The 12,277-nt window shown below is 46.9% G+C and overlaps 1 long non-coding RNA gene across 1 annotated transcript; it reads right to left on the reverse strand.

Moving 5' to 3' along the window:
• Positions 1 to 7,315: 7,315 nt before the first annotated feature.
• Positions 7,316 to 8,605, reverse strand: LOC123169013 (uncharacterized). The gene is made up of 3 exons (XR_006484620.1): positions 8,142 to 8,605; positions 7,646 to 7,753; positions 7,316 to 7,570 (listed from the first exon to the last, which is right to left on the reverse strand). It is a non-coding gene; the product is annotated as an uncharacterized lncRNA (long non-coding RNA).
• Positions 8,606 to 12,277: the final 3,672 nt, after the last annotated feature.

The following is a 12,277-nucleotide window of genomic DNA, read 5'->3' on the forward strand; positions in this document are numbered from 1 at the left end:
CCAAGAGAGGGCAGGAAGCAGGTGGAAATTGCAGACTCCTGGGTTTAAATTGCCCTGCACGTCAATGGCTGGGGGTGTTGCACCTATAGAGAGACATTTTTTTAGGACACACAGAGAGACTTTTCATTGCCATTTGTGGTGTGAATTAATCCACACATAACTTGTGGATACGATTCCACGTCGATATAGACTAGTCCTGACTCCTGGAAGGGCACCTTTCATGCGCCACGGAAAGATGATGGTGTAATCTAGTTTTCGCTTTGCTCAGCAAACTTTTGTGTGGACGAACTGAGGAAATCCTTGTCCAGCAAACTTTTGTGATTGATGAGCCTAATGAGGAGTGTCATACTTGTGCAAGACATGTTATTCTCTCTTCAGGAAGGCTTGTTATGGTAATTTCGATTAAGTAAAATAGGTGTAAGAAATGAAAATGCAAGGGCACAAAAGTCCATCCCTAAAGGTTGCCTCAGTCAACCAAATGCCCTTAATTACCAGCTAACTAAGTCAGTCAACAAAAATTCCATTGCCTTTGCTAATAACTAATGGTAAGAAGAAAGGGCAAGAAACTAAGTAAGTTGGAAATAAAAGGAAGTGAGATTACTCGCTTTTTTCTCGACGTGCCTTCAAAATGAACTAATTAAGTAAGCTGGAAATAAAGTTAGCAACAATTGAATGTATTACCTTCAAAAGGCGGGCCGCAGTTTGGACAGCACCTTGACGAATTGCATACAGCTAGCTGAAAGCTCAGGATCTTGACTAGAAAGTTTCCTCCCAGGCCATAGTCGTCCTTTTAACTGTGATGGAGCAGCTAGCAGCCGTAGCCTCAGAAGATTGACTAGAAAATTTGTTCCCACAGCAGGAAAATATCAGCTCACCTGTCACTATTAAACAGGTTCCTGATTGGCGTCGGAACCAACACAAAAAGCAAAAGAGAGAGCTAACATCAAGCATTGAAATTTCTTGCAGCATTCTTCCAAGATGGGGAACAGCACCGCTGACCTGACCTGATTGGCGCGGGAGGCTGGCTAGGCTTGCTCACATCGTCAGCTGTCCTGAGAACCAGTCTAGGCCTCACGGCCATTTCGTCGAACAACACCCAGGCTGGGTACCCGTGTTGGCCTCACAGCCATTTCATCGAACAATTTCTGGGCACCAGTGCGGCGCAACCTTCTGCCCAGCATGGTGGCCTCATGGAGAGAGAGAATAAGTGACAAACGTCAGAGGACAGAAGACAGTGGCCATGACGAAATTTGAGCTGAGGGCTTGACCTGTGACGCACTGTATAGTGAGAATCGCGGTGTAGCAATGATGGTGTGGTGCAGAGACAAAACAGAGCCGCTGAAATTACTTGCAGCTGCCAAAATTAGGGGCGAGGCGACTATGCCTCAGACGACTGTTGGCATGTTCAGACACCTTTTTTTTCCTTTTCCATCGGATTATCATCCAACGGTGGAAACAAGCTCCAGATTGCTCAAACCCAGCCTAATTTTCTGTAAACCAAAACAAAACAGCAATAAAATAATATTAATTAATTAATTAAAACAGAAGTTTTTCTAAAATAGAATGAATTAATACATTTGACTTTCTTTTGAAGACGCTCCATCAACCCTCCAATTCCACGTTGATCTTTTCTTGTACCATAGAAAACATATTTTTTTTTAGAAAAGGAGGCATATGCCCGACTTTAGCGAACCAAACCCCTTTAGGTTTTACAAGTTCGAGAGAGAACAAATAAAAAGGATCCGGCTCAACAACCACACGAACACATGCACATGATACAAGCCCCGACATGGGGCTTAAGGCTCAAAAGCCGGACAGACCATCCCCAGGACTGTGCCTCTTCTTCGGTTGTAAGAAATGGAAATACAAGGGCATAAAACTACATCTGAAAAGGTCGCCTCAGCCAACCAAATGCCCTTATCAATTTCTAAATTTTACTATCTATTTATGAACTGAGGGAGTGCTAGAGCTGACAACTCTACAGAATCTCTGTAGAAATCGTTGAAATCAAAAGGCCTTACAAAGACAATGCTGGACGCTTCTTCCCAGACAGAAGAGCACTCTGTTCCACCACACCTGGAGCACCATCCCCATTTGGAACAAAATGAACAAATGAAGTGTAAGGCGGCATCCTTGATTCCCATGAAACCACATTAAAATCCCCTTGTGGCCGAAGCCCGGGATCCATCACCAGATCCCCAAGCCTCACCCTCGGCAGTGCTTCCCTCTCCGCCGCAACCTCAGTGCCGCTGCTGCCACGAGCACGGGAAGGCACGACGCGAAGTGGAGGAGCACCAGGATGCAAGACAAAGTCAGTCACATCTACCTGGTGGCGTCTCTGGAGGAGGTCCTTCGGGTGCTCCCCAAACATGGAGAAGTTCCTCTCGACTAGCCTTCTCAGCCTGCTCAGCACACAGAGCCAGAAATGGACGCTCAGGTTCCTCCTCATCACGTCCGCCAAGATATTTGTGGCGACGAGCGACCACTCCGACCGCAACTCTCTGGCAAATTCGTCTGCTATCCGCGCTAGCCGCGGGTGCTGCACCGGGTCCGCGCTCCCAAACGCGAGTGTCTTGAAGAGGTAGCTGAACTCCTCGTACGATAGGCTGTTGAGGAAGATTGGCTCAACGGTTCCAAGTCGCTCCAAACTTTTAAGCCGGCTGATAATGATCACCTTGCTTCCATCGTCCATGCTTGTTGCTATGGTTGAACGGAATTTAGCCCAATCCTCCTCGTCGACTTCTGCAACAAGCTCGACAACCGTCAGTATCTTTCCTGACATGATACCACCATGGTCTGCGATTCTACAGAAGGAATCTCCATTCAGGTGCAGAATCGAAGAGAAGTGTGAGCTGACCCTCTCGTCCTTGCATATATGGGCGACCAGGGTCCTCTTCCCGACCACTGGACCGCCGATGACTGGGAGAACAGCCGGAGCGTCACCAGGAGAGCCATGCTGCAACACAAAGTTCAGGAGCTTCTGCTTCTCGGCGTAGCGTCCGAACATGATGTTGTCGCTGTAAAGGTACGAGTCGTAAGGCCTACGCAGCATACGATCGCATCCGCCCAAGAGAACAACAAGCTCCATCATGCCGGTGATGACATCCTCCAAGCTCTCCACCTCGCCTTGCAAGTCGACAAGGTACATCGACTTGTTCTTCTTAGCGCTGCCATGAACCGTGCGGAGACATTTAGGAGGAGATGAGTTGCGAACTCCCCCCTCCTCCATGGAAGTAGTCTCTGTCTCTTCGAGTGACATGTACCCGAAGGCCCCTAGTGCCCAGTAGCCTCGGTACATGGCGTCCGTGAGCATGCTGAGCTGCGCCAGCATCCCGGGGTTGGTGATGTATCGGCCATCTGCCTCCTGGACGACCGTGCGGGCTCGCAGGAGCAGCCGCTGCAGCTTCTTCACCTGCTTCTCTTCTGACTGTGCTGAGCGGCTAGAGTGGAGGTACCTGTCGGCGACGAAGGAGACGAATCGGCTCACGAGTTCACCAGCTACTGCAGATATGGCAAGCTCCATCTTCAGTTCCTTAGATCAAAAGGGTGCTAATAACTAGGGAGTCCAAGAGAGGGCAGGAGGCGGTGGACATTGCAGAGTGCTGGTTATGTGCTGCCCTTGCACACAGAGTGACTTTTCATTGCCGACAGGGAAAGGGCACGCCAGTTGTGGTGTGAATTACTCCACCTATAGCTTGGGAACACAATTCCACACGGATAGACACTAATCCTGGCTCCTAGAAGGGCACCTCATATAATATTTGCATGCGCCACGGAAAAATCATGGTGAATTAATTTGAGTCTTCGCTTTGCTCAACAAGTCTGTACTCTGTGTAGTAGAGACGAACTGGGGAACTCCTTGTTCAGCAAACTTTTAAAGTTTTAATACAGCTTCCTTTGTTCACACAGCAAGAAGAATATCCGCACAATCCTTACTAGTGCAGCACACAAAGTTTTCAACCTGGAACTAGAAAGGGCACTGCAAGAATTAGAGGCTGCTGTTGTGGATGCAAGCGCATCTCCCGTAAGACCCTATGACATGTATCTTTACATCGACAACTTCATGTTTGGTAGGCACGTCAAGAAGCAGCAGATCATGAGATTCTTGCTGCAGCACGACACCCCTGGTTCTCCGGGTGTGCTTGCAGTGGTAACGCCGGAGTCGGGAAGAAAACTCTTATCGCCAATGTATGCGATGATGAGAGGGTGCGGTCTCACTTTTCTATGATTTTGTACCTGAATGGAGATGACCTTTTCAGAGAGACAAATCACGAAAGACTGCCAAGGAGGACACTGGTAGTCATTGAGTTTGGTTCAGACGTAGATGAAGATGACTGGACAACGTCTACCATTCCATCATGAACATGGACAGAGGAAGCAAGGTGATAATCTTGGGTTGAAGCTCAGGCTTGGAGAAATTTGGAACCGTCAAGCATGTTTCTCTGAACTCCCTGGTTCGAAGAGTACATGTACCTGTTCAAGACACTCGCATTCGGAAGCGCGAACCCGGCAGACCACCCACGATTAGCAGCGATGTTGGAAGAGTTCACCATGGTGTTGGGAGGGTCACTCATCTCAGCAAACGTGCTCGCGGAAGTACTGAGGAAAAACCTGAGTGCCTATTTCTTGCTGTACAGGTTGAACTGTGCCAAGGACTCTGCCAATAAGAAACATCTCTTGTTTTGGCGCGCAATAAGGAATTGCTATGTGACTCGTCCACACTATTTATTTTCACTTCTAACAAACGTTTTTGCACAATCCTTACTAGTGCAGCACACAAGGTTTTCAACCTGGAACTAGAAAGGGCACTGCAAGACTGGGAGGCTGGTGTTGCTAACATGGCGGATGCGAGTGCATCTCCTGTAAACCCTATGACATGTATCTTTACATTGACAACTTCATGTTTGGTAGGCACGTCGAGAAGCAGCAGATCATGAGATTCTTGCTGCCAGGGTGCTGGCAGTCATTGGCAACGCCGGAATCGGGAAGAAACTCTTATCAACCATGTATGCAATGATGAGAGTGTGCGGTCTCACTTTTCTATGATTTTGCACCTGAATGGAGATGACCTTTTCAGAGAGACGGATCACCAAAGACTGCCAGGGAGGACACTGGTAGTTATTGGGTGGCAATATGGAAGTTTTAATTTGTCTAGACCATCAGAACGTGTTGGTCTCTCTTCAGGAATGCTTGCTATGCCAATATATGGCCTGAATAAAATGGGTATAAGAAATGAAAATGCCAGTGCATAGAAGTCCATCAGAAAATGGTTAGTCCAGCCAACCAAATGCCACTAATTACCAACTAACCAAGTGAGAGCACATGTGCTAAGCAAGTCAGGCAACAAAAGTTGTATGGCGTACGTTGCTACTTGCCAGTTTCTAGCCGTATCTAATCAGCAGAGAGAACCAACGCAAGAACACAAAATTAGCCGCAGCATTCTTGCAAGACGGGGAACCGTACCGTATGCGGACCTCGGTGGCGGTGCAGGCCAGCAGGCTCACAGCGTCGGCTCTGGCCTCAGGGTCATTTCATCGAACACCTTCGGAGCGCCAGACCAGAGCGCCGCCACCTTCCCCCCAGCATCCTGCCTGGCTGAAGAGAGAATGAAGGTGTACCGGCTCGGACGCCTCAATCTTGTGGTGCGCTCTCTCGCCGCGACGCCGATGATCTACGCCTTCTCCGCACCGGCGTTCGCCCTGTTCGACGATCTTCGCCGGGAGACTTCGTTCGGGTCGGCAGAGAGAGTGAACGCACGTCTAACATATTCTTGTCATCAAGCGTTTTATCGATTTCTCTGCAGATCGATGCGTAAACTAATGGTTTATTTCTTCAGGGTTTTTTTTTCTCGGGTAAATTTCTCCTTTACCCTTTGTCGTGACCTTGTGGCATTTGTTGTCTCCCTTTTTTTTTGTTATTCAAACAAAATTATTGTCGTATGTTACATTCTACTCCCTTTGTCTCGTATTAATTGTCGTTGAAACAAATATATCAGTGACATTTAATATGAAATACAGAATCAATATGACTGCATGCCTATGTACACACATATATTTATCCCTATAAATACACACTTTCATATCTTATTTGTGAGCATCTCCGAGATACTAAACCGGCACAACATCTTAAGATGATGAAGTCGTTATAGACGCCTTTATACTTGATGGGAGCGTCTCTTTTCATTTAATGAACATCTTCGAAAAGTTTAAAATATATCTAGAAAAATACGAGCATGATGCTAAGTTTAGCACTTGAACAAGGAACGTAATCACTTGAGATACGGCTAGTTGGCGATTTTTACATTCTACTATATACTAGTTGTGGCATTGTCCAGCTTTCACTTTATATTGTTATTGTTTTCAAACTAAAAATCTATATCCATCTGCTAGGAGCAAGTGTTGGTTATGTATTCATGAGGTGTTAGGTAGAATATACAATTGCATTGAATTCTTTGAAACTGAATCGTTGTCGAATTTGCACAGCTTAGAGAAAACTATAGCCGCCTCTCGAATCGCTCTTGGGCAACTGCGAAGGCACCATTGCCCCCTAAAAAAGTTCCTGCACGGCCACCAAACCCTACCGTTGTCGCTAGAGAAGGTCGGTCCATAGGAGGCAACGACGGTGGGGTGTGCCCACCAGACACACATACTCTTTGTCTCTACCCCTCCCTCTTTCTCTGGCCATCCTCGACCCTAGCCATTCACAGCTCACTTGTCACAAACACATTCCTCCCATTGTGTGACCGGTGCTTGACGTTTGCCAGATGCGTGCGCCCACTTTCCACCATATCCGCGTACACTCGGTGACCATCGCGACTCGGGACTGCTAACACGGTAGTGGTCTGGCAACTGCTGCCTAGCCATCTTGACCTTCCATCGAACTGCGGTGACATGGTTGTTAGGGGGCGCCCCTCAAAATCTGTGCATGCACCTTACTGGTGCTAAGGTGTCGTCTGCATGCATGAGAGCATGGTTAATAGTATAGCCAATAACCGACTATATAAAGTTGTCACGTCATCTATAGTAAACCTAATATTCAACATATACAATAGCTAGTTACAAAGAAGTACTACTTTATTAACTAGATGATGCCCCGCACGTTGCTGCGGGAACTCTTTGTCCTACCTACGTGATAATACATAACTTGAATAACTTTGTGTGCATAATGGATATATGATACTTTTTGTGTGTATTATGTGAATCTTGTTGTAAATCAATCTTCTGCATTTTAGTACATAGGTGCCAAATATAGCCAAGTAGTTGTTACATAAGTTCATACCGGCAAGTGTAATAACAAATACTGGTATTTGCACGTAAACATAATATGAGATAACAGATAGTGGAAATGAAGGTCGAGAGAAATTGACAGTACCGGGTCGTTGTCTTTGTTAAACAAAGAAAATCTACGATAGCTTATATAGCTGATCATTAGTGAGAACTGCTACTTCCTCTTTTGAAATGAAAAAGGGGTTGTTCTGAGGCAAAGCTAATGCAAATAGTAGTGGCTGACATTTAGTAGGAAGGAATGATAGTGTCCTCAGGCTTCATCTTGCAAATGATAGTAGAGAAAGCTAGACAAAAAATATTAGAATGAGCTATAATTAATCAGAGGACTATGCAAGCTATACATCAAATAGATGGAATACCGTGATTGGACACAAATCAGTAACATTGTGAGTGTAGATAGCGAAGATAGCACTTCACAACGGAGAGATCCAATTGATATTGCAAATGACGAAGATAGAAGAAGGAGCCTGCAAGAAACAATGATTGTAAGTGCCAGCAACATATTTGTCACCTGCTACTTGAGCAGGAAAAGGGTGATACATAGATGGAGAGAGGAAAATGGAATTTTCAAGCATTAAGGCAATCAGAAAGTGTACTACCGAAAATTAAAATGTATAGTGGAAATAACACCTCCTGATCTATCAAATGCTTAATTGAAAAACTAATGGCACTACTGGTTTTGATTCAGGGCTTCAAAACCTGTGTGGAACCATTTACTAAGCAGCATGTGTACTAATTTAGATAGCACAATTTGACAAATATCCAAAAGAGCAAACTGTCTAGATGGAGTGTTTGTTTCTGCTATGCAACATCAAGTACGATGAAGAAAAAAAGGTTATCTACCAAGGTTAGTACCTTTCTTTCCTTGGTTCCCAAGGGTGGTATATATCTCCTAGAACAAACAAAGATAATTCATTGTTTTACCTGAAAAGTGATAAAGGCCATCTGTAAAGGTAGAATCTGGAAAATTATCTCCCAAGACAGGAAGAAAATGAATACGCGAGGAATCATTATCTAACAAATAGTCCTTTGCATGGCAATGTTTGCGCGTTCTTTCTTCAGTAGGGAATCGCTGGAACAAAAATATTTATTAATAAGGACATTCATGCGTCTATGTGCCTAAGAAATAACAATGTGCAAACCATGAAGGATAACCTCACAATAAATTAGTAAAATAGTAGGGTAGAGTTATGATTTATGAATGGAGCCTTGGATGAATTTGTACATCTCAATATCAATCAGATGGCGTGAGGAAGCTACTACATACATAATGGCACTACTATGAGCGAAAATATACATGCAGGATGCAAAATAAACAGCCAATTCTTTTTTTCCTGTTACCGGGGGCATACGCGGGTAAATTATGTGAACTTTAGGGGCAAATTCCGTGACATACGACCAGAAACCCAGTTTTCTTTATTATTAGGTAAAGATAAAGATATATTGTTATGTTGAGATACTTGGCGATTAAGGTAAGAGATATCGGTTCATGGGCGAGGTCATCGGCACCATCGAAGGAAAGGAGATGCGCGCCAGTGGATGGTGATGTAGGTTCCCTGCTCCATGGGGCGGGTGGAGTACAGCTGAGGGCCCGTCTCCGCTAGATTCCGGCCAGAGCAGTGGATCGGCGGCGACGGTGCGCAACGCCATGGGTCGCTGTTCAAGGAGGGGCCGCAAATCCGCCTGGGCAAAGTTTCAGCGTACCTGCATGTGAAGACGATGGTGCTAACGTGCAGGTTCTTCAGGTTCTAGCTTGTGGAGGGCCACCCCGTCAAATATGGAACCATGGACATCTCTCTACGCACGCCCTCAACGTCCGCGTCTCCAGATTGCTTGATTGTGAAGAGTTAAGATACTCAGCCAGTCAGCCGTAGAAGATAAAGAGATTCATGGAAAATCGATTAACCTGCAATGACATTAGATCAGATGAGTAGTTCCGGGGCATCATAGCAGGAGAGAGAGAGAGAGAGAGAGGTGGGATTGGGAATCACACCGGGTAATACGCCGAATCTTTTGGACACCATCTTGGGGTTGAAATATGGACTTTTGCACAAAAGTATATGCATTTTTTTGTCTCTGTTCTTGTTTTAGTTCTGTTTATGGTTTAGTTTACTGAAAAACAGGTAGAGTTTGCACAACTGGAGTTTGTTCCCACCGTTGGATGCTAATCCGATCGAAAAGGAAAGAAAGTGACTGAACCGGCTAAATATTTCAGTCGTGTGACCGGAATGTTGTCGCTCCCGTTGCTACTAGCGACTCTCCTCGCGCCGCACCTCTCTGTTCAGGATGAAGATCGCCTCACCGCGATTCTCGTTATGCAGCGCGCCACAGGTCGAGCCCTCACCCAAAGCTTCGTCATGGCAACCCTCTCTTGTTCCCTGATGATTATGCGTCACTTACTCCGTCTCCACGAAGGCGGCAAGACGGGGTGTACGCTGGTGCCCGTGAGGGTCCTCGGGCGTGAGCCGTGAGCGAGCCACCTTCCCCCGCCAGTCAGGTCAGCGTGATGTGCCGTCTCTGGTCTCCTAAGACGGCTGCCACTAATTTTCAATGCTCACGTGGGTTCTCTCTTCTTGTTACATACTCCCTCCGTTCTGAATTACTTGTCTTGGATTTGCCTAGATACGGATGTATCTAGACTCATTTTAGTGCTAGATACCTCTGTATCTAGACAAATCTAAGACAAGTAATTCGGAACAAAGGGAGTAGTACTGTACGTCTAGAAGCTGGCAGTTGCTGCCTGATTTGGTTAGCACATATCCTGCTTAGCTCGCAATTCTGCCGCAACAAGCCTTCCTGAAAAGAGAAGAGCATGGTCAAGGAAAGCTGCCGAGCAAAGCAAATGACTCCCAAGTCACCATCATTTTTCCATGGCTCATGAAAAGAACGGCTGAGCTGCCCTTCCTGGACATTCTTTCACAGGCTGGGAGGCTGGAGGTGGAGTGGTTCACAACGCAACCGGTGATAGATAAGTTTCAGCACGTGTCCCTTTCCTGTTGGCAATACAAAGTCACTCTCTGCAACGTCCGGATATTGACGTCCAGGACCGCAAGCACCAGCAGTCTGCAATTTCACCAGCCTCCTACCCCCTGCTCTGTTGGGTTCTTTGTTAGTTAGCACTCTTCTCTTGCAGGAACTCAAGATGGAGCTAGCAATATCTGCAGTAACAGGTGAGCTCGTGAGCCGATTCGTCTCCTACCTCGCTGACAAGTACCGCTCGAGCCGCCGTGCAGAGTCAGGAGAGACACAGTTGAGGAGGCTGCAGCAACTCCTCCCCAGAGCCCGCTCCGTCGTTGAGGAGGCAGATGGGCGGTACATCACCAACTCCGGGATGCTGGCGCAGCTCAACATGCTCACGGACGCCATGTACCGAGGCTACTGGGCGCTAGGGGCCTTTGGGTACATGTCCCTTGAAGAGACAGAGACTAGTCCCATGGAGGTTAGCAGCTCATCTCCCCGCAAACGTCTCCGCACGGTTCATGGCAGTGCTAGGAAGAACAAGGCCATGTACCTTGCCGACCTTCAAGGTGTGGTGGAGAGCTTGGAGGATGTCGTTGCTGGCTTGACGGAGTTTGTTGTTCTTTTGAGTGGATGCGACCGTATGCTGCGTCGACCATATGATGCGTATCTTTACAATGACACCATCATGTTCGGACGCCACACCGAGAAGCAAAAGCTCCTGAACTTCATGTTGCAGCACAGTTCAAGCTCGCCTGGTGGAACGCCGGCTGTTCTCCCGATCATCGGTGCTCCCGCGGTCGGGAAGAGGACTCTGGTGGCCCATGTATGCAAGGACGAGAGGGTCAGCTCACATTTCTCCTCGATTCTGCACCTGAATGGAGACTCCTTCCGCAGAATCGCAGACCATGACCGGAGCTTCTTGCGAGGGAAGATAGTGGTCGTTCTTGAGCTTGTCGCAGACGTCGACGAGAAGGATTGGGCCGAGTTCTGCTCAACCTTGGCAAGCATGGATAGTGGAAGCAAGGTGATCATCATCAGCCGGCTTAGAAGTACAGAGCGATTCGGGACAGTGCGGCCGATCTTCCTTAACACCCTGTCATACGAGGAGTTCAGCTACCTCTTCAAGACACTCGCATTCGGGAGCGCGAACCCGGCGCATCACCCGCAGCTGGCACGGATTGCAGATGAATTGGCCGAGGAGTTCCGCACGGAATGTTCGCTCGTCGGCACAAACATATTCGCGGATGTGATGAGGAGGAATCTGAACGTCCATTTCTGGCTCGGCATGCTGAGCAGGCTGAGAAGATTTGCTGAGAGGAACGTCTCCATGTTTGGGGAACACCCGAGGTTGCTCGTCGAGAGACGCCATCAGATAGATGTTACGGACTTCGTCTTGCATCCTGCTGCTTCTCCGCTCCGCATCGTGCCTTCCTGCACCAGTGGCAGCAGCCGCACTGAGGTTACAGCGGAGAGGGCATCGCTGCCGAGGGTGAGGCTTGGAGATCTTGTGATGGATCCTGGAGTTCGGCCGCAAGGGGATTTCAATGTGGTTTCCTGGGAATCAAGGTTGCCTCCTTACACTTCATTTGTACATTTTGTTCCAAATGGAAATTGTGCTCCAGGTTTGGCGAAACAGAGTACTCCCCTGTCTGGGAGGAAGCGTCCAGCAGTTGCTTTGTAAGGCCTTCTGATTAGAATGATTTTTACTGGGATTCTGTAGAGTTGAAATCTCTAGTACTCCCCCAGTTCATGATTAAATAGAACTTAGATATTGACACAGTCTCCCATATGTATCTTTAACCTCTGTCTTCAAGCTTGGAATTTATATTATGAAGAAAACATGACAAATTAATTTTGTACATATCTGTAGTCAAAGTTAGAAAATGTTGAATACAGGCCTTTCTTGGAAGTCATGCATTTATGAAAAGTATTTTGTGTGTGTAAGATGTTTGATTTGTGGCTGGGACTGTCAGTTTTATCCAAAGAACCCTTTGTAACATTTCTCATACAAAGTTTTGCATGAACTTAAA

This window comes from Triticum aestivum, chromosome 1A, assembly GCF_018294505.1.
Source record: "Triticum aestivum cultivar Chinese Spring chromosome 1A, IWGSC CS RefSeq v2.1, whole genome shotgun sequence".
NCBI classification, from domain to species: domain Eukaryota; kingdom Viridiplantae; phylum Streptophyta; class Magnoliopsida; order Poales; family Poaceae; genus Triticum; species Triticum aestivum.